Raw genomic sequence first — 23,564 nt, 5'->3', positions numbered from 1 at the left:
GGAGGAGTCGATGGAGGAGGAAGACATCTCTCCAGAGGAGGGAGGTACACAAACCTCTACTCAGTATGTACAGCGAGGGTGGGGTGATGCAGAGCAGGCCGAGGTCACGCCTCAAACAGGGGACAGCGGTTCTTTGGCAGTTGGGAGTCTGCAGCACATGGTTGATTTCATGCTGCAGTGCCTGAGAAACGACCGCCGCATCGCCCACATTCTCGTCTCGGCTGATTATTGGGTGTACACCCTCCTAGATCCTCGCTACCGGGACAGCGTACAAAGGCTCATACCAACGTTGAACCGGGAGCGTAAAATGCGGGAGTACGAAGAGTCACTGGTGCAGTCCATAATGTTTTCCATTCCACCCGACAGCATTGTTGCTAGTGCTTTAAAAAGCAGCTCTGTGCGTCGAGGCAGTGGAGGAAACTCTGCACAAAGAGGGAGCAGAGGCAGTGCCGCAGCACAAGGCAAGACCACTATGGCCCAAATGTGGCAAAGTTTTGTGTGTCCACCACAATTGTCTACACCATCAGCGACGCCTCGAGTCAGCAGGAGGCAACGCTTCCGTCAGATGGTGTCAGACTACATGTCTTGCCCTGTCGCTGTACTCCCAGATGGCTCTTCCCCCTTCAAGTTTTGGGTCTCTAAGCTGGATACATGGCCAGAGCTTAGCCAGTATGCATTGGAGGTGCTGGCTTGCCCTGCTGCCAGTGTATTATCGGAACGTGTCTTTAGTGCCGCAGGTGGTGTACTAACAGACCGTCGCACGCGACTATCTTCCGATAATGTTGACCGGCTGACTTTTCTGAAAATGAACAAGGCCTGGATCTCCAAAGACTTTGCCATTCCTCTTACAGACTAAATTAGTGGTTGGCAACTGTATCCAGGTCTGCTGGTGTGTTCATTTTTCTACCACCTGAACTATAATCCCTGTGCTTCAACACAGCCAGTTGTCGCTCAGATGTGTCGTCTGCACAGAGAAACACACTAGCTCCTGTGTTAGTGGGGTTCAGTAATGCCAGCTGATCCCCTGCTGTGTGGACGGCAAAGTCACCAGCTCCATCAACATTCAAACCACTACTGATTTTTAACCGTGCCCAACTTAGGTCTCTGGCTCCACTGTCTCTACTATTTCCCCTGACCTCCAACCCCGCCATCTACATCTCTGAAGTGGCGTCAGCACAATCTACACTTGTTCCTGTGTTCCTGTGGCTCAGTCCCATCAGTTTATCCCCTGATGTGTGTCCGGCAAGGTCTCCTGCTCTGTCCACATTCCCATAACCAGTAGTGGGAATGAGGACAGAGCTGGCGAACTTGCCGGACAAACATCAGGGGATCAACTGACGGGACTGAGCACCAGTAACACAGGAACAAGTGTAGATTGTGCTGACGCCACTTCAGAGATGTAGCTGGCGGGGTTGGAGGCCAGGGTAAATAGTAGAGACAGTGGAGCCAGAGGCCTAAGTGGAGCATGGTTAGAATCAGTAGTAGTCCAGAACCTCCATAAAAACCGCTGCCCATTGGCCTCTGCATGCGGCATGCGTAATCCTGGGCTCCAACAGTGTCAGTTGGTGTTCAGAAGTGTCGTCTCCACAGAGCCAAACACATTCGTTCGAGTGTTAGTGGGTTTTAGCACTGCCAGCTGTTCCCCTGCTGTGGAGATGGCAAGTCTCCTGCTGCCTTCACCTGCCAAAAACAACAGGCCCCAGCCTGCTCCTCGCCTAATCCTGGGCTCCAACAGCGTCAGTTGGTGTTCAGAAGTGTCGTCTCCACAGAGCCAAACACATTCGTTCAAGTGTTAGTGGGGTTCAGCACTGCCAGCTGTTCCCCTGCTGTGGAGATGGCAAGTCTCCTGCTGCCTTCACCTGCCAAAATCCAGTAGGCCCCAGCCTGCTCCACGCCTAATCCTGGGCTCCAACAGCGTCAGTTGGTGTTCAAAAGTGTCGTCTCCACAGAGCCAAACACATTCGTTCGAGTGTTAGTGGGTTTCAGCACTGCCAGCTGTTCCCCTGCTGTGGAGATGGCAAGTCTCCTGCTGCCTTCACCTGCCAAAAACAACAGGCCCCAGCCTGCTCCTCGCCTAATCCTGCGCTCCAACAGCGTCAGTTGGTGTTCAGAAGTGTCGTCTCCACAGAGCCAAACACATTCGTTCAAGTGTTAGTGGGGTTCAGCACTGCCAGCTGTTCCCCTGCTGTGGAGATGGCAAGTCTCCTGCTGCCTTCACCTGCCAAAATCCAGTAGGCCCCAGCCTGCTCCTCGCCTAATCCTGGGCTCCAACAGCGTCAGTTGGTGTTCAGAAGTGTCGTCTCCACAGAGCCAAACACATTTGTTCAAGTGTTAGTGGGGTTCAGCAATGCCAGCTGTTCCCCTGCTGTGGAGATGGCAAGTCTCCTGCTGCCTTCACCTGCCAAAAACAACAGGCCCCAGCCTGCTCCTCGCCTAATCCTGGGCTCCAACAGCGTCAGTTGGTGTTCAGAAGTGTCGTCTCCACAGAGCCAAACACATTCGTTCAAGTGTTAGTGGGGTTCAGCACTGCCAGCTGTTCCCCTGCTGTGGAGATGGCAAGTCTCCTGCTGCCTTCACCTGCCAAAATCCAGTAGGCCCCAGCCTGCTCCTCGCCTAATCCTGGGCTCCAACAGCGTCAGTTGGTGTTCAGAAGTGTCGTCTCCACAGAGCCAAACACATTCGTTCAAGTGTTAGTGGGGTTCAGCACTGCCAGCTGTTCCCCTGCTGTGGAGATGGCAAGTCTCCTGCTGCCTTCACCTGCCAAAATCCAGTAGGCCCCAGCCTGCTCCTCGCCTAATCCTGGGCTCCAACAGCGTCAGTTGGTGTTCAGAAGTGTCGTCTCCACAGAGCCAAACACATTCGTTCAAGTGTTAGTGGGGTTCAGCAATGCCAGCTGTTCCCCTGCTGTGGAGATGGCAGTCTCTCCTGCTGTCTCCGCATTCCAAAGACAGTAGGCCTCTGCCTACACCCTCCTATTTCCTGGGCTTCAACTCAGCCAGTTGTAGCTCGGAAGTGCCGTCCACATGGAAAGAGATACTTGCTCCCGTGTCTCAGTGGGGTTCAGTAACGTCAGCTGATCCCCTGCTGTGTGGATGGCAGTCTCTCCTGCTGTCACCTCATTCAAAATACAGTAGGCCTCTGCCTACACCCTCCAATTTCCTGGGCTTCAACACAGCCAGTTGTAGTTCGGAAGTGCCGTCCACACGGAAAGAGATACTTGCTCCCGTGTCTCAGTGGGGTTCAGTAACGTCAGCTGATCCCCTGCTGTGTGGATGGCAGTCTCTCCTGCTGTCACCTCATTCAAAATACAGTAGGCCTCTGCCTACACCCTCCAATTTCCTGGGCTTCAACACAGCCAGTTGTAGTTCGGAAGTGCCGTCCACACGGAAAGAGATACTTGCTCCCGTGTCTCAGTGGGGTTCAGTAACGTCAGCTGATCCCCTGCTGTGTGGATGGCAGTCTCTCCTGCTGTCACCTCATTCAAAATACAGTAGGCCTCTGCCTACACCCTCCAATTTCCTGGGCTTCAACACAGCCAGTTGTAGTTCGGAAGTGCCGTCCACACGGAAAGAGATACTTGCTCCCGTGTGTCAGTGGGGTTCAGTAACATCAGCTGATCCCCTGCTGTGTGGATGGCAGTCTCTCCTGCTGTCACCTCATTCAAAATACAGTAGGCCTCTGCCTACACCCTCCAATTTCCTGGGCTTCAACACAGCCAGTTGTAGTTCGGAAGTGCCGTCCACACGGAAAGAGATACTTGCTCCCGTGTCTCAGTGGGGTTCAGTAACGTCAGCTGATCCCCTGCTGTGTGGATGGCAGTCTCTCCTGCTGTCACCTCATTCAAAATACAGTAGGCCTCTGCCTACACCCTCCAATTTCCTGGGCTTCAACACAGCCAGTTGTAGTTCGGAAGTGCCGTCCACACGGAAAGAGACACTTGCTCCCGTGTCTCAGTGGGGTTCAGTAACGTCAGCTGATCCCCTGCTGTGTAGATGGCAAAGTCTCCTGCTGCCTACACAGTCGTACCACTACTGATTTTTAACCGTGCTCCAATTAGGCCTGTGGCTCCACTGTCTCTCGTATTTCCCCTGTCCTCCAACCCTGCCAGTTACAGCTCCGAAGTGGCGTCTGCACAATCCACACTTGTTCCTGTGTTACAGGTGTTCAGTCCGGTCAGTTAATCCCCTGATGTGTGTCCGGCAATGTCGCCTGCTCTGTCCACATTCCCATTATGGGAATGTGGACAGAGCAGGCGACATTGCCGGACACACATCAGGGGATTAACTGACCGGACTGAACACCTGTAACACAGGAACAAGTGTGGATTGTGCAGACGCCACTTCGGAGCTGTAACTGGCGGGGTTGGAGGACAGGGGAAATACGAAAATCAGTGAAGCCACAGGCCTAAGTGGAGCTTGGTTAAAATTAGTAGTCTACAACCGATCTTAAAATTTCTCCAATGCAGCCTCAGCCTGCTCCGTGCTTGTCCCTGGGCTTCAACACAGCCAGTTGTTGCTCGGAAGTGCCGTCTTCACAGAGTAAAACACTAGCTCCTGTGTTTGTGGGGTTCAGTAACGTCAGCTGTTCCCCTGCTGTTTTGATGGCAATCTGTCCTGCTGCCTCCCAATTGACAGCACATCAGGCCTCAGCCTGCTAAGTGCTTGTCCTGGGCTCCAACATCGCCAGTTGCTGCTCATAACTGACTTTGGCACGGGTACTCCCTCCTGCCCAGCTTGGTTCCAGCCCTGCCTGCTGTTTCCGGGAAGTGTCAATGTCAGTTTGCCACCCCAAGTTGCCATGTCGTGTGTGTTGCGGTTGGGTTAGCCGAGGCTAGGGTGCCAGCAGTTTAGGTGCTTCCTATGTGGACTGCGGGTTCTGGTAAGAAAGGCTTGTTCCATAGTGCCAGTAGGACAAGCACCCCCTGTAGGACTGTGTGATTCGGTAACTGCGGCCAGCTTGCGGCATGCCAACTTTGCTTTTCAGGGGTAACTTCTGATACCCCTCCGGGTTCCAGCACCGTCAGCTGGTTCTCGTCAGAGCCTTTGGCCTAGGTGCCTCTATCTCGGTATCCGAGTTCCGGCAACGTCTGCTGGTCCTTGGTAGTGCTTTGTAGCACAGGTACCTCCTGCTTAGTAACCGGGTTCCAGCACCGTCAGCTGGTCCTCGGTTGTGCCATTGGCTCTTATTCCTTCTGCTGCCCCTCCGGGTGCCAGCACTGTCAGCTGGTCCTCGCTATTTCCATTTGCTCTTGCAGCTTATGCTACCCCTCCGGGTGCCAGTACCGTCAGCTGGTTCAAGAGGACAAAGAACAGGAAGACAACCACCAAGATGCAGAACAACAAGAGAGAGAAGACAAAGAAGCATAAAAAAACAAAGCAGAAGAACATTAAGCATAAGACTAATACTCTGAGCAAATGATATTATCTTATTTATAAGCAGAAGAAGACTAAGCAGTGTATGGGGGTGAGTCCGTTCCTCCTCGTGGTGCCCCTGGAAAAGGCCTGCTGCTGCAGGCCAAACTGAACGCGGACAAATCCTGTTGTAAATCTTTTGTGACAGGCAGAACGGAAGGTGTAAACTTCTAACTTTTCTAGATAACAACTACAGGAATGCCTGACACAAACAAGAATATGATGAAGAAGAATAGGAAGAAGATGAAGAAGTTGAATATGTAGAATAATAATTGTTGAATAAGAAGAATATGAAGAATGTAAGAAAAGGAAGAAGAAGAAGAATGTAAAAAAAGGAAGTAGAAGAATTTAAAAAAGGAAGAAGAAGAAGAATGTAAAAAAAGGAATAAGAAGAAGAATGTAAAAAAAGGAAGAAGAAGAATGTAAAAAAAGGAAGTAGAAGAATGTAAAAAAAGGAAGAAGAAGAAGAAGAATGTAAAAAAAGGAATAAGAAGAAGAAGAAGAAGAAGGTAAAAAAGGGAAGAAGAAAAAGAAGAAGAAAGAAGAAGAAGACATACATGTCTGGCAAAATATAAATGAGGCTAACATAGTCAATATCTTTGTAACTCCTAACGTCTTTAAAAAAAAAGTTTAATTCCTGCTATTCCTTTTGATTGGGCTAAAACTCTATGGCTTTAATGTCTCCTCCACCTCCCACAATACATTCTACATTATTCTTAGTTGTTTTTCTTCATGTAGAATTAACCTACAAGGAAAGAAAGGGTTTTTTTTAATTCCGATATTTTGGCCCCATTGACTTGCATTGGTTCCCGGTATCGGAATCGGCGATACCGATATTTTTTTTTAAGATCGGCCGATCCATTCCGATCCGATATTTTCAAGTATCGGCTGGTATCGCTCAACTCTACTCGTGACTGTTGTGCTGCAAGATGCCTGTAGCAGTGTGCACGCGCGCTTCATCTCATGGCTGCCTGCCAGTGCGCATGTGTATTTTACCTCATGGCTACATGCCATTGCTGTGTGACCAGCCGTCTCTGCTCTGCCTGCAGCAATCCTCTATGTGGTCCTGCCCCTGATCATGTGACCTTCCCTGTGCTCCAGCACTGTCTGATCCAGCTAACCTCTCAGTGTTTCTGGAGCCCCTGATCATGTGACCTTCTCTATGGTCCAGCCCAGTCTGATCTAGCAATGCTCTCTATGATCCTGGAGGATCTGAACCGGAAGTCTTTCCCTGGTTCTGACCTGGAAGTGCAGGTGCTATGGTGCTATATCAAACCACCCCTTCCTATGGTCGGGGACTGAGTATCATGTTGCTTTCCTGCATGGCTGCTTGGTCTGCTCAGTCACTCCCCGTATTCTGTGCCCCTGCACTCTGCCCTGTAGTGCTTCTCTGCACACGCTCTGTGCTTGTATTCTGCCTCTTGTCTCGTGCCATGTCTTGTGTTGTCTTTTGTGCCATGTTTTGTCTCTGCTATCCTTGGACTTGTAGTACTTCCTATGTTCTTTGCCTTTGCTTGTTTTCGCCATGCCTTGTCCTTGCTATGCTTTGCCTTGTAGTACTTCCTATGTTCTCTGCCTTGCCTGTTTCGCCATGTCTGGCCTTTGCTATTCTGAGTCTTGTAGTACTTCCACGTTCTCTGTCTCTGCCTGGTTTTCCGTACTGTCTTACGGTGCTCTCTTGCACGTTCCATGTCTATTCCCAAGGTTCTGCCTTGACCCGGCTCTGGGCTTCGGCCTACGCTCTGCTGCTAGACTCTATCCTATGGTGCTCTCTAGCACATTTCCTGTCTAGTCTCAAGGTTCTGCCTTGACCCGGCTGTGGGCTTCGGCCTGCGCTCTGCTGCTAGACTCTGTCCTATCGTGCTCTCTAGCACATTTCCTGTCTAGTCTCAAGGTTCTGCCTTGACCCGGCTGTGGGCTTCGGCCTGCGCTCTGCTGCTAGACTCTGTCCTATCGTGCTCTCTAGCACATTTCATGGCTAGTCTCAAGGTTCTCCCTTGACCTGGCTCTGGGCTTCGGCCTACGCTCAGCTGCTAGTCCTTTACTCTCTCTGACCCCGCTCTGAGCTTCTGCCTACGTTCCGCTCCTTGTTCCGTACCTTGTCTAGCTTTGCCTTGTTTCTTGCCTTGCCTTGTTTCTTCGTGTGCCCTTTGCATGCGCCTAGCCTTCCAAGCCTCCTGTCTGTGCCTCAGCCATGCCCACCCTAGCCATGCCGTGCTTGTCGGCCAGTGACAGCTGTGTCGCCTGTTATGCCCCAGCCGGGTTCGCCAGAGTCTTGCCCGTCTGTCTATGCCTCAGCCCGACCAGCTAGCCAGTGCCCCAGCAGTGCTCTCTGTGCTTCCTTGCACCCACGCTGTCTCTGCACTGTGCTCTGCGTGCTTTTCTAATAGCTCCTTGGCATACCTCCCCTGTAAAAGTACGCACAGGTCTTGCCATGTACCCTGTCGTGCCCTCTTGCATGCACAGGCCCTAGCCTGTACCCTGTCGTGCCCTCTTGCATGGACAGGCCCTTGCCTGAACTCTGGCGTGTCTCTTAGCACGCACCCTGACTTGAACCTGATCCTGGTGTGTCCCTCGGCACGCGCAGGACCTTGCCTTGAACCCTGACCCTGGCATGTCCCTCGGCACGCGCAGGACCTTGCCTTGAACCCTGACCCTGGCGTGTCCCTCGGCACGCGCTGGACCTTGCCTTGAACCCTGACCCTGGCATGTCCCTCGGCACGTGCAGGACCTTGCCTTGGACCTTGAACTCTGGCGTTTCCCTACACACGCACCGTGTCTCGTATTTTGAACTTTGAACCCTGGCGTGTCCCCTACACATGCACCATGTCTTGTAGTTTGAACCTGGCGTGTCCCCTACACACGCACCTTGCCCTGGACCCTGGTGTGCTCCTAGCACGCACCCTGCCTGGAACCTTGCCTTGGACCTTGGCACGTTCCCTAACACGCACCATGTCTGGAGATCTGTCGTGCCTCGTTGCCTGAACCCTGGTTTGCCTGCCGAATGCCCGGAACCTGCCGATCGCTGCCAGAGATTGTAAGCCTGATGACTGCGGCCTGATGTCCGGAGCTGATGTCCGCAGCCTGATGCCCTGATCCTGTCGATCATTGCCAGTTGTCCGGAGTCCGATGCCATTGAGCCCTTGCCTGTACCCAGGCGTGCCACCTGGCACGCACCATGCCATGGACCTTGGTGTGCCACGCACGCACCTTGCTGTGTTTTGCCTGTTATCACGTTTTGCACCTGATGTCACCTTGAGTTTGCCTTAATGAAGATACCTTGAATTCACGTCTTGTCTTGTCTTGTTTCCTGCACGTCATTTGTCGTCAGACACTCGTACTTAGTGTTTACCTGGTCCCAGCTGTCGTGGTGGCTCACCCCCTTGGTCTTGCCCCTGACACTCGCCGGAATAGGGGGTGGTTCCTCACAAGGTCAGCTCGCCCTAGGTGGGTGGGTGCCACGACCCAGAGGGTCCACTCTAAAGAAAACGACTCAGCGTAAGCTGACTCCGTCACAATTACATGTGCCACACATGGTGTAATATACTGCATGAAATGCCCTTGCGGCAAATTATATGTAGGGCCTACTAAATGCCCATTGCATGCCAGAATAAGTGAACATTTGCAGAACATCAATAAGAAATTCATTGCTCATCCACTATCTAACCATTTTCTGATCCACCATGGAGGTTCAATCAAAGGCATTGTAAATACTAGCCTCCAAATAGTTAGAAAAGGTTGGAGGAAAGGTAATTATATTCATCAAATGTCCCGAGAGGAGAGCAGGTGGATCTTTGAACTGGACACTTTGATACCAATGGGCCTCAATAGTGAGATCGAGTTGTTTGCTTTTAATATATAATTTATGGTCACATGATATGTGTTTTAGTTATAAAGGTACTCAGGACACCCACTGGACCATCCCTGATGAAGGAATCAGAATTCCGAAACACGTTGGATTGTTGGTCCAGATCGCGCTCCATAGCCAGTCATGTGATTTATCACGTGACCGTGACGTCACGCAAGGTCCTGCAGTGGACACTGTTTATTCATTGGACACATTCACCTTCAAAAAGGTGAAACTATTTATGTAGAAATGTGGCTCCATTGATTCATCAGATTTTATATTAGCATGCAGCTTTTTAATCACGCAGCTTGGCTTGTTTTCATGTTTGCTATTACCTAAGAGTCGTGTCTTGACTAAAGCCAATTTTGGCATTCTAGGATACACATCAGCGCAAACAACATTTATATATGGTTCAACTGATTGCCTATAAAAGGGCTACCATGGTGCCACACAAGAAACATCTCATGATGAATAAAACTAGTGAACTGTCTCAAGAACATCGCAACCTTATTGTTGCCAAACATACTGATGGCATTGGTTTCAGAAGGATTTCTAAACTACTGAAGGTTCCTGTGAGCACTGTGGGGGTCATAATGTGGAAGTAGAAAGAACAACATTTCACCATAAACCGGCCATGGCCAGGTGCTCCCTTCAAAATTTCAAATAGAGTGAAACGAATTATCAGAAGAGTTGTCCAACAGCCAAGGACCACCTGTGGAGAGCTGCAGAAAGACCTGGAATCAGCAGGTTCAATTGTTTCAAAGAAAACTATAAGTAATGCACTCAACCTCCATGGCATGCATGCACGCTCACCATGCAAGACTCCATTGCTAAACAAAAAGAATGTTCAAAGGCGTTTAAAGTTTGCCCAACAACATTTAGACAAATCTGTGAAATACTGGTAGAATATAGTGTGGTCAGATGTGACCAAAATCTTTGGATGCCATAATACATACCATCTTTGGAGACCAAAAGGCACTGTATATCACCCCAAAAATGCCATACCAACAGTGAAGATTGGAGCAGGGGATATCAAGGTATAGGGCTGTTTTTAAACATACGGCACTGGCAAACTTCTTATAATTGAAATAAGAATGAAAGGACAAATGTACAGAGATAGCAGCAGATTTTTTTTCAAGACTATCTACAAGGATGATGAAGATGAAACAAGGGTGGATATTTCAGCAAGACAAAGCTCCCAAACACACTGCCAGTTGCGTTCTTAATTTCTTAATTGCTTTCAGAGAAAGAAAATATAGCTGTAGAATGACCCTCACCTGAATGGGCCAAAATCACACCTGAGCAATGCATGCAACTAGTTTCTCCATACAGGAGGTGACTTTAATCGTCATCACCAACAAAGGCTTTTGTACAAAGTATTAAATAAATTTCAGTACATGTGTTCAGTACTTTCCCTGTGTCATTTTTCACTATTACACATAACAATTTATGGACATCTGTGGTTTGATTTATTTGCCTGGGTCGACTGGATGCATCATTATTACCGGCTTCTCGTGAGAATTTCATGTCAGTAGCACCTTAAGAAATATATTTACTTAGAAAATTGGTAACGTGTTCAATACTCATTTCAACCATTGTACTTATAATTAAATGCTAAAAAAATAAATATATTAAATATATAGCAATGCTTTCTGGCTGATGCTTTGGTCACTTTTGAATGTTGGTTGTGCTTTCACACTCGTGGTAGCATGAGACGGACTCTACAACCCACACAAGTGGCTCAGGTAGTGCAGCTCACCCAGAATGGCACATCAATGCGAGCTGTGGCAAGAAGGTTTGCTGTGTTTCAGCGTAGTGTCCAGAGGTTGGATGCGCTACCAGGAGATAGGCCAGTACACCAGGAGACATGGAGGGGGCCATAGGAGGGCAACAACCCAGCAGCAGGACTGCTACCTCTGCCTTTATGCAAGGAGGAACAGGAGGAGCACTGCCAGAGCCCTGCAAAATGATCTCCAGCAGGCCACAAATGTGTATGTGTCTGCACAAACGGTTAGAAACTGACTCCATGAGGATGGTCTGAGTGCCCGACATCCACAGATGGGGGTTGTGCTCACAGCCCAACACTGTGCGGCCCTCCAAAGAAATGCCACCCCACACCATTACTGACCCACTGCCAAACTGGTCATGCTGAAGGATATTGCAGGCAGCAGATCGCTCTCCAAGGTATCTCCAGACTCTGTCACGTCTGTCACATGTGCTTAGTGTGAACCTGCTTTCATCTGTGAAGAGTACATGGCACCAGTGGCGAATTTGCCAATCCTGGTTTTCTGTGGCAAATGCCAAGCGTCCTATTCGGGAGAAGTCTTGGAGGCGGTTGGGTGAGGAGCGAATAAGTGTGGAGGAGAGAAGGAGGTCTTGGGAGGATTACGTGAGGGAAGATATCGGGAGATTAGTTCAGAGATATATGGAGGAGACAGGTTATGGATGGTCTTGTAGGTCAGTATTAGTAATTTGAAATGGATATGCTGAGGGAATGGGAGCCAGTGAAGAGATTTGAACAGGGGAGAAGCGGAGGAGTAGGGAGGTGAGAGATGAATTAGTCGGGCAGCAGAGCTAAGGATGGACTGGAGAGGTGCGAGGGTGTTAGCAGGGAGGCCACAGAAAAGATTGCAGTTGTCGAGACAGGAGATGATGAGGGCATGCACAAGCATTTTAGTAGAATGAGGGTTGAGGAAGGGACGGATTCTGGAAATATTTTTGAGCTGGAGGCGACAGGAGGTGGAGAGAGCTTGGATGTGCGGTGTGAAGGACAGGGCAGAGTCAAGGGTTACTCCAAGGCAGCGGACCTCCGGTACAGGGGAAAGCGTGATGTCGTCAATTGATATAGATTGGTCAGGTAAGGAAGATCTGTGAGATGGGGGAAAGATGATCAGTTCAGATTTGTCCACATTCAGTTTGATGAAGCAGGAGGAGAAGAAAGAGGATATGGATGACACTCCGGGATTCTGGACAGCAGAGAGGTAACGTCTGGGCCAGAGAGGTAGATCTAAGTATCATCGGCATAAAGGTAGTACTGGAATCCGTGGGACTTTATGAGTTGCCCCAGGCCAAGTACATAGATTGAGAAGAGTAGGGGTCCCAGAACAGAGCCTTGGGGGACTCCAACAGAGAGAGGGTGGGATGAGGAGGTAGTGTGGGAGTGGGAGACGCTGAATGTGCGGTTGCAGAGGTATGAGGAGATCCAGGATAGGGCGAGGTCTTTGATGCCAAAGGAAGAGAGGATCTGTAGTAGGAGGCAGTGGTCAACTGTATCGAAGGCAGAGGACAGGTCTAGAAGGAGGAGTATATAGTATTATCTGTTCACTTTGGCTGTAAGTAGGTCGTTAGTAATTTTGGTCAGGGCTGTCTCAGTGGAGTGATGGGGGCGGAAACCAGATTGTTGATTGTCAAAGAGCAGGTTAGATGAGAGATGGGAGGAAAGTTCAGCGTGGACGTGCTGCTCCAGGAATTTGGAAGCGAGTGGGAGCAGCGATATTGGGCGATAGCTGGACATATCGGTTGGGTCAAGGGTTGGCTTTTTGAGAATAGGCATGATTGTGGCATATTTGAAAGCAGAAGGGAAGGTACTGGAAGTTAGTGATAGGTTAAAGAGGTGGGTTAGAGATGGGATAAGAGTGGTGGTGAGGTTGGGGAGGAGGTGGGATGGGATGGGGTCGAGTGCACAAGTGGTGAGGTGTGAATTGGAGAGAAGATAAGCAAGCTCCCCTTCAGTGATGTTGGATAAGGAGGTTAAGGGGTTTGGGCATTGGTCTGGTATACAAAGGGGTTGTGGTGGTTGAATAATAAAGACTTGCCGTGTTTGGTCTATCTTGTTTTTGATGTGCGTGGCAAAGTCCTCAGCAGATATTAGGGAAGTCGGAGGTGGGCAGTGGTGGGCGGAGGAGGGAGTTAAAAGTATTGAACAACTGTTTGGGGTTGTGGGATAAGGAAGATACAAGGGATGTAAAGTAGGCCTGTTTAGCAGAGGTGAGGGCAGATTTGAATGCAAGTGTTGCTTGTTTGAGTGCAGTGAAGTCGTCTTGGGAATGCGTTTTCTTCCAGCGCCGTTCAGCAATTCTAGATGCTTGCTGAAGCTTTTTAGTGGTGTTATTGTGCCAGGGTTGTTCACTGACAAACTTCAGACAGGCCTGCACATGTGCCTTCTTGAGCATGGAGACCTTGTGGACGCTGCAGGACTTTAAACCTTTACGGCGTAATGTGTTTGTTACCAATGGTTTTCTTGGTGACTGTGGTCCCAGCTGCCTTGAGATCATTAACAAGTTCCCCCCATGTAGTTTTAGGCAGATCTCTCACCTTCCTCATGATCACGGATACCCCACGAGGTAAGATTTTGCATGGTGCCAATTTCTTCCATTTTCTTACTACTAGCTTGGCCCGTGCGAAAGTTTCACACATTGGTCGTCGGGGGTGCAGGCAATTTCAGAAAAAGCAAGTTGGTCAAATGTAAATGCATTTCATGAGCTGATGAACACAGACAGGTATTTATATATGTAGATTGGTAATACAATAAACTGTTTTGATAAGTAGAGGCCAAAAAATGTTTTCCGTTTGAGTGCCACCTGCAGATCATAGTGTCTTTCTGCAGGTTTATGAAAATGAATGTTTAAACTGTATTTAGTGATAAAATCGTGAATGTGTGGTTTGTTTGGCTGTTTTCTTGCTGAAGGGAACAAGTTTACCTATCAAATGGTGTATCATGTGTGTGTGTAGGGCGAAGTAATCAGCGAAAAGGCAGTGCATGTTTACAAATGTGTCGGTAGTGTGCTTTGGGGTACTGTGGTGCCACCTGCAGGTCATTTTTCCTTACTGCAGGTTTATGAAAATGAATGTTTCAACTGTATTTTATGATCAAATCGTGGATGTGTGGTTTGTTTGGCTATTTTCTTGCTGAAGGGGGCAAGTTTACCTTTCAAATGGTGTATGGGTGCAGTATGAACGGGGATACAAAGGAATCACCAAAAAACAGTGTTTAGAAATAATAGAATAGATTGCACCAACACTTGCCTCCTTCTAATCCAGCATCTTATTTATGGTTTTGTAGCCCATTCCAGCTTTGTGCAGGTCTATGATCTTGTCCCTGACATCCTTATAAAGTCTGTGGATAGGAGTCTTTTATAAAGGTGACTATGTAAGACAGCTGTCTTTAATGCAGGTAACAAATTGATTAGGAGCGTCTAATTGGTCTGTAGGAGCCAGAACTCTAATGGTTGGTAGGGGATCAAATACTTATTTCTCACTGCAAAATCGAAAGAAATTTATATAATTTATAGAAATTGATTTTCTGGATTTTATTTTTGATATTCTATATCTCAAAGTTAAAATTAACCTACCCTTAAAAGATAAGTGGCAGTTTTCAATCACAGTGTCGATTTTTTACCTTACAATGAACTGAGAACTGGGAAAAGTGCTGTCATGGGTTTACACAACAGAAAGGAGCCAGAAGACTGCAGCATCTGATTTCTCCTACTCCTGCACTGTTTAGAAGCACTTCCTCTTCATATTAAATGGTTCAGGGTTATTTTAGCAGTGCAAGGGTTAATCTGCTCAGTTGAGAGCTCTTGGAAGCTTTCCTGCATTAAGACTCTTTGCTGTTCACTGTTAGCCACTCCCCTCTCCTTTATAATCTGGGCCCTGGCTAGCACTCAGAAATAGCTTCTTGCTGCATGGTGATGGATGGTGGTTTGTTGTTGCTGTTTGAGATGTTTCTGCGACTGTTGCAAGGTTTTGGTTATGTGCTAATTTCCTTCCTTCTACTACTTTGGTTTTCCCTATCCTCCACTCCTTGATGTTTACCTCTGTTGTTTTTGTGAGTATAGTTGTATGATTAGTATTTTCCTTTATCTCTGTTTGTATTACCTTGTTCGTCTGGTTGGTGTATTACAGTACACTACTACTTCCCTCTTCCCTGGGTGGGGGAAGGATACAGACTGAGGGTGGATTCAGGATCTAAGGAAAGGTACGTGGCCATGGCGTCTTCACCATCAGAAGTAATCAGGGGAACAGGGTTAGCTAGGGTGCCCTTAGCGTTAGAGACCAGGAAGGAGCCCCTGGTCCCGAGACACCCAACAACAGAATCGTGACAATGGTGTTACGCCCAACGGTGGCGCATGTGGATTTGTGGACCCATTGTGACACAGGACCTAGGAATTAAACAAATTTCATCTATTTGAACACCTTGACTTTATATCAATATCGTCAGCGCAGACTATATCCACAAAATCCTCTATCTTGTCATATAGGACCTAGGAAAGGGTGTAGCTAAGCGGCTACCAAGTGTTCACTGGAGCTCCTGATGGTGGAGACAGACTGGGCTGTGCAGATAGCTGCAGGTACCATTCCTAGGTAGAACCCAGTACTGCAGCCGCTGACCCCAGGGGTAAGGTTCGATAACACCGATAAGGGCTATGTTCAAACACTATGATCAAGGATACTGGATCAGGGACTGGCCGCACATGGACTGGGGAAAATGTTGGGCGCTGGCCACACTGGGACCAGAGGACTTTGGAACATGACTGGCTGCATCGGGAATAGGGAACTTTGCAAATAGGACTGACCGCACCAGGAATAGGGGACCATGTTCAGACACTGGCCGCACCGTGACCAGGGGACTTCGGGAACAGGACTAGCCACACCAGGACCAGGGGACAACATTCAGGCACTGACCGCACCGGGACCTGGGATTTGGGTTCACGAACAGGCTGCATCGGGACCAGGGATTCGGGTTTAGGACAGTGGCCGCACTGGGACCAGGGGACCTCACAACTGCCCTGGTAGAGTACCAACTACCTAATGACACAACTCATTGCTTGGTGACTCCCTAAGGGAGAGGGAGTCTTTTATGCAGGATGACTAACAGCAATTGGCTGGGAGCCATCTTGCAGGTGTACACATTATACTAAATGCCTCTCAGCAACAAGCTGAGGGAATTTACTACTGTATATGCATGCTGCCCCTTTAAGAGCAGGGGAGCACGCACACTACACTGTGTTCCAAATTATTATGCAAATTGGATTTAAGTGTCATAAAGATGTAATTTTTTGTTTATCAAATAAACTCATAGATGGTATTGTGTATCAGGGCTCTTTGGATCACTGAAATCAATCTCAAATGCCTGTGATAATTAGTTTACCCGGTGAGCTCAATTAAAGGAAAGCCACTTAAGAATGATGTTCCACATTATTAAGCAGGGCACAGGTTTCAAGGAATTTAGGAAATAAAAAGGATCTCTCTGCTGCTGAAAAGCATCAAATAGTGCAATGCCTTGGTCAAGAGATGAAAATATTAGATATTTCCCAAAAACTTAAACGTGATCACTGTACCGTTAAGAGATTTGTGGTTGATTCTGAGCACAGACATGTTTGTGCTGATAAAGGCAGAATGAGGAAGGTTTCTGCCAGGCAAGTTCATCGGATTAAGAGAGTGGCTGCTAAAAAGCCATTACAAACCAGCAAATAGATATTTAAAGCTGCTGGTGCCTCTGGAGTCCCTCGAACCTCAAGGTGTAGGATCCTTCAAAGGCTTGCTGTGGTGCATAAATCTACTATTCGGCCACCCCTAAACAGTGTTCACAAGCAGAAATGGTTGCAGTGGCCCCAGACATACATGAAGACTAATTTTCAAACAGTCTTGTTTACTGATGAGTGTCCAGCAACCCTGGATGGACCAGATGGATGGAGTAGTGGATGGTTGGTGGATGGCCACTATGTCCCAACAAGGCTGCGACGTCAGCAAGGAGGTGGAGGAGTCATGTTTTGGGCCGGAATCATGGGGAAACAGCTGGTAGGGCCCTTTAAGGTTCCTGAAGGTGTGAAAATGACCTCTGCAAAGTATATAGAGTTTCTGACTGACAGCTGTCTTCCATGGTATAAAAAGCAGAAATGTGCCTTCAGGAGCAAAATCCTCTTCATGCATGACAATGCACCATCTCATGCTGCAAAGAATACCTCTGAGTCATTGACTGCTATGGGCATAAAAGGAGATAAACTCATGGTGTGGCCACCATCTTCCCCTGACCTCAACCCTGTAGAGAACCTTTGGAGTATCATCAAGCAAAAGATCTATGAGGGTGGGAGGCAGCTCACATCAAGACAGCAACTCTGGGAGGCTATTCTGACTTCATGCAAAGAAATACAAGCAGAAACTCTCCAAAAACTCACAATTTCAATGGATGCAAGAATTGTGAAGGTGACATCAAAGTAGGGTTCCTATGCTAACATGTAACTTGGCCTGTTAAGCTATTTAACTCCAAAACATCCTTTTTGTTCAGTGAATGTGACCTCCTAATGCTGCAAATTCCAGAAATGAACATTTTCAGTTCTTTAAAACATATCAAATTTAAGAAATTCTACTGTGCCTAATAATTTGGAACAGTGCAATTTGAGTTTTTATTCATTTTGGAGATTATACTGTTATTATTGGGAGGTCTCTTCAATAAAATTTGATGTATACTCTAACCGGTGATGACTTTTATTAGACTGACTGTCATTTGTACCGACTATTTAGGAAAATCAGAGAAAAATATCATTTGCATAATAGTTTGGAACACAGTGTAGACGCACCGCTGGTAATTACGGAATGCACACCAGGAAGTAGCAGGAGCACGCCAAGGAACTACACCATGGGGCCAGGGTGTGAGTAAGCCGGCGTCTGCATGGAGGAAGAAGTGGACACCATGCAGGGGAGCCGGCAATTGCACCACAAATTTTTCTTGCATTCATTGTGCAGCAAAAAATGAGCTCACAATGACCAGGTTTTTCCCACACTGAAATCTGTGGCCTGGTTTTCGCCAGCTAATCTGACAGGTGCATGATGTAGTGATGCAGACCCCAAATTCACCAGTGTGTCACTTACTGGTCTGATTGGTGCAGTTTTGGTAAAATCTTGGACATGTCCTGACATACAGCAGGAATAAAGATATGTCACATGGCGTAGTAAAATATACAGGGATGCAAAGCTCAGTTTCCATCATTTATTCATAAAGTTGCAAATGCTGCAGCTTTCTTACATGCAAAGCCAAATATTAGAAAACTACAATGTAATTCTGCATCTATCCACTAGGGGGCAGTGTTTGAGCACTGTATTCTGCAGCTCTAGACCTGCAATGTTAAATTTTAATTTAGTGTCTCAGGATGAACACACACACTGCTCAAAAAAATAAAGGGAACACTTAAACAACAGAATATAACTCCAAGTAAATCAAACTTCTGTGAAATCAAACTGTCCACTTAGGAAGCAACACTGATTGACAATCAATTTCACTTGCTGTTGTGCAAATGGAATAGACAACAGATAGAAATCATTGGCAATTATCAAGACACCCTCAATAAAGGAGTGGTTCTGCAGGTGGGGACCACAGACCACATCTCAGTACCAATGCTTTCTGGCTGATGTTTTGGACACTTTTGAATGTTGGTTGTTCTTTCACACTCGTGGTAGCATGAGACGAACACTACAACCCATACAAGTGGCTCAGGTAGTGCAGCTCATCCAGGATGGCACATCAATGCGGGAAGAGGAAAGAAGGTTTGCTGTGTCTGTCAGCGTAGTGTCCAGAGGCTAGAGGCGCTACCAGGAGACAGGCCAGTACACCAGGAGATGTGGAGAGAACAACTCAACAGCAGGACCGCTACCTCGGCCTTTGTGCAAGGAGGAACAGGAGGAGCACTGCCAGAGCCCTGCAAAATGACCTCCTCCAGCAGGCCACAAATGTGCATGTGTCTGCACAAACGGTTAGAAACCGACTCCATGAGGATGGTGTGAGTGCCCGATGTCCACAGATGGAGGTTGTGCTCACAGCCCAACATCGTGCAGGATGGTTGGCATTTGCCACAGAACACAAGGATTGGCAAAGTCGCCACTGGTGCCCTGTGCTCTTCACAGATGGAAGCAGGTTCACACTGAGCACATGTGACAGACATGACAGAGTCTGGAGATGCCGTGGAGAGCGATCTGCTGCTTGCAACATCCTTCAGCATCACCGGTTTGGCAGTGGGTCAGTAATGGTGTGGGGTGGCATTTCTTTGGAGGGCTTTACAGCTCTCCATGTGCTCGCCAGAGGTAGCCTGACTGCCATTAGGTACCGAGATGAGATCCTCGGTCCCCTTGTGAGACCATATGCTGGTGCGGTTGGCCCTGGGTTCCTCCTAATGCAGGACAGTGCCAGACCTGACGTGGCTGGAGTGTGTTAGCAGTTCCTGCAAGATGAAGGCATTGAAGCTATGGACTGGCCCGCCCGTTCCCCAGACCTGAATCCGATTGAGCACATCTGGGACATCATGTCTCTCTCAATACACCAATGTCACATTGCACTACAGACTGTCCAGGAGTTGGCGGATGCTTTAGTCCAGGTCTGGGAGGAGATCACACAGGAGACCATCTGCCCCCTCATCAGGAGCATGCCCAGGTGTTGTACAGTGGGGAGGTCATACAGGCACTTGGAGGCCACACACAATACTGAGTATCTTTTCCTTGTCATGAGGCATTTCCACTGAAGTTGGATCAGCCTGTAATTTGATTTTCCACTTTGATTTTGAGTATCATTCCAAATCCAGACCTCCATGGGATATTAATTTTGATGTACAATGATAATTGTTATGTTTTATTGTTCTGAACACATTCCACTATGCAATGAATAAAAATTTTGCAAATGGAATATTTCATTCAGAGATATCTAGGATGTGGTATTTTAGTATTCCCTTTATTTTTTGAGCAGTATATATATATATACACTCACTGGCCACTTTATTAGGTACACCATGCTAGTAAGGGGTTGGACCCCCTTTTGCCTTCAGAACTGCCTCAATTCTTCGTGGCAGAGATTCAACAAGGTGCTGGAAGCATTCCTCAGAGATTTTGGACCATATTGACATGATGGCATCACACAGTTGGCGCAGATTTGTCGGCTGCACATCCCTGATGCGAATCTCCCGTTCCACCACATCCCAAAGATGCTCTATTGGATTGAGATCTGGTGACTGAGGAGGCCATTTGAGTACAGTAAACTCATTGTCATGTTCAAGAAACCAATCTGAGATGATTCGAGCTTTATGACATGGCGCATTATCCTGCTGAAAGTAGCCATCAGATGTTGGGTACATTGTGGTCATAAAGGGATGGACATGGTCAGCAACAATACTCAGGTAGGCTGTGGCGTTGCAACGATGCTCAATTGGTACCAAGGGGCCCAAAGAGTGCCCAGAAAAAATTCCCCACACCATGACACCACCACCACCAGCCTGAACCGTTGATACAAGGCAGGATGGATCCATGCTTTCATGTTGTTTACGCCAAATTCTGACCCTACCATCCGAATGTCGCAGCAGAAATCGAGACTCATCAGACCAGGCAACGTTTTTCCAATCTTCTACTGTCCAATTTCGATGAGCTTGTGCAAATTGTAGCCTCAGTTTCCTGTTCTTAGCTGAGAGGAGTGGTACCCAGTGTGGTCTTCTGCTGCTGTAGCCCATCTGCCTCAAAGTTCGACGCACTGTGCGTTCAGAGATGCTCTTCTGCCTACCTTGGTTGTAATGGGTGGCAATTTGAGTCACTGTTGCCTTTCTATCAGCTCGAACCAGTCTGCCCATTCTCCTCTGACCTCTGGCATCAACATGGCATTTCCGGCCACAGAACTGCCGCTCACTGGATTTTTTTTCTTTTTCGGACCATTCTCTGTAAACCCTAGAGATGGTTGTGCGTGAAAATCCCAGTAGATCAGCAGTTTCTGAAATTCTCAGACCAGCCCTTCTGGCACCAACAATCATGCCACGTTCAAAGGCACTCAAATCACCTTTCTTCCCCATACTGATGCTCGGTTTGAACTGCAGGAGATTGTCTTGACCATGTCTACATGCCTAAATGCACTGAGTTGCCGCCATGTGATTGGCTGATTAGAAATTAAGTCTTAACACACAGTTGGACAGGTGTACCTAATAAAGTGGCCAGTGAGTGTATATATATATACATATGTGTATATATATATATATATATATATATATATATAGTGAGAATCATGTGGGAATAGTGGATGAGGGCAGGTATATCTCGCCCAGATTCCTTTCCTATGTGGCCTAGTCTGGTCAGTATCGCACCTGCTTACTAATGGATAACGGGAGGTGGATATAAAAGGATGCAAGGTGGTTGTGTGAGTGTCTCAGCCTGGGAACACAGAGAGCCTGTCTGTGTGAGAGACACACGTGAGTGGAAGCAGTGCCCACTGCAACTGAGGTTTGGCTGGATGGGAGAAGCCCGCCAGTTGGTAGTTAGGTTGTACTTTGTTTAGTTAGTGCCGGACAGGCAAGGATTTGTTTTATGTTTTATTTCCTTTTGCATTGCTTTCACCGTTAATAAACCTGACCCAGGGTCAGTTATACACGAATCCCAGCTCTGCGCCTGAGTTTCATGCTGAATGCACGTGACCTTTGACCCCAGCAAAGGCGATCCCGGAGTGTTTTATCACATTGTGGTGGAGAACGCGGGCATCACGTTGCAAGCATGAGCATGGAGGACGTGGTGAAAGCGCTGGTACAGTCCACCGCCATCCAGCAAGAAGCTAATCGGGTGATGATGGCCCAGCTGAAGGAGTTGGTGGACATGACAGTTACCGATCGTTCGCTTCTCCAGCAGGTGGCGCAGCGCTTGGCAAGCCTACAGGAGGTTAACCTGGAAGCCGAGTCGAGAGTGATTCACGTGAGTCGGTACTGGCAGAAAATGACGACCGAAGATGACATCGAGGCATACCTGACCACGTTTGAACGGACGGCGGTGCGAGAAATATGGCCGAAGGCACGATGGGCCGGCCTGATTGCCCCGTTTCTTTCCGGTGAGGCCCAAAAGGCTTATTATGACTTAGAGCCTGAAGCCGCGCAGGACTTTGACAAATTGAAAGCCGAGATCTTGGCCCGGCTGGGAGTGACGACCGCTGTCCGTGCACAGAGAGTGCATCAATGGACTTATTAGCCGGATAAACCACCGCAGTCACAGATGTTCGACCTGATCCACGTGACGAAGAAGTGGCTACAACCCGAGGTGTTGACAGCGCCAGAGATAATCCAGAGAGTCGTCATGGACAAGTACCTGAGAGCTCTACCGCCAGCCCTGAGGAAGTGGGTAAGCCATGGAAATCCTACGACGGCAGATCAACTGGTGGATCTGGTTGAACGTTACTCCGTGGCGGAAGGACTCCGAGACGACGCTACCCCACCTCGTTCTTCATCATCTCCACGTGGAACCGGTAAGACTGTTCCAGGGAGTAGGGGAGATGGAAAAATCCCTAAGACAGTGGGGGAGGAAAACAGGACTGCCCGCACTGCGAGGCCGAGAGTAACGAACTATGGTCTAAGCAAGGGGCCCGTTAGGTGTTTCCGCTGCCAAGAGATGGGACATATTGCTGCGAACTGTCCGGTCACTACTGAACCCATGCAGTGCGACATCACTGACTCTAAAAACCGCATGTCTATGGTTGCACGGGTAGTGAGTGTGAATGCCGGTCAAAAGGATGTGGAAAAACACTTGTGTGATTTAACTGTTGATGGCAAAAATGTGGTGGCATTGTTAGACTCGGGAAGTGTGGTGACTCTGGTGAAGGCCAGTCTGGTGTCAGCCCCGACTGGACCATCAGACAAATTTTCTGTAACGTGTGTGCATGGAGACACCTGTTCGTACCTCACCACGGTCATATGCATTACTACTTCCTATGGGTCTGTGCAAGATAAAGTGGGACTCGTCCCGGCGTTATTGCATGATGTTATCCTGGGCTGGGATTTTCCCCACTTCTGGCAATTGTGGGAGAATCAGTTGATGCCCTGGGGTAATAGTGTACATGATTCTTCTCCCAGGGCGCGTGTGGGTCCCGAACCCCTGGAAGAGGTCTCCCCGGAAGACTCGGGGGAAGAGTCTGCTGGAAATGACCTACAGTTCCCGTTTTCAGTCATGGCGGGTGATACGGAGGAGACCGGGGAAGAGGAGGAGGCCGACAGCCGTCCACCTCCCCGTTTGCCGGATTTGGAAGTTCAGAAAGATGACTTCCAAAGTGAGCAAATAAAGGATCCTACCCTTTCTCAGGCGAGGACAAATGTAAAAGTGATAAATGGGGTACCCGTTGAACCTGGCTCTAGGCTGGCATATCCTTACATGGTTCTGGAGAATGATTTACTCTATCAGATAGAGAAAAAGGGGGAAGATACGGTGCAACTATTAGTCGTGCCAAAACCCTACCGGCGGCAGGTGCTGGACCTGGCCCACGGACATGTGATGGGAGGTCACCTGGGAGTCCAGAAAACCACCGAAAG

The sequence above is a fragment of the Dendrobates tinctorius genome, unplaced genomic scaffold, assembly GCF_039654945.1.
Source record: "Dendrobates tinctorius isolate UK_male_01 unplaced genomic scaffold, ASM3965494v1 ptg000085l, whole genome shotgun sequence".
Lineage (NCBI taxonomy): Eukaryota > Metazoa > Chordata > Amphibia > Anura > Dendrobatidae > Dendrobates > Dendrobates tinctorius.
The sequence above is the reverse complement of the archived record's forward strand: the minus strand, read 5'-3'. Positions refer to the sequence as shown.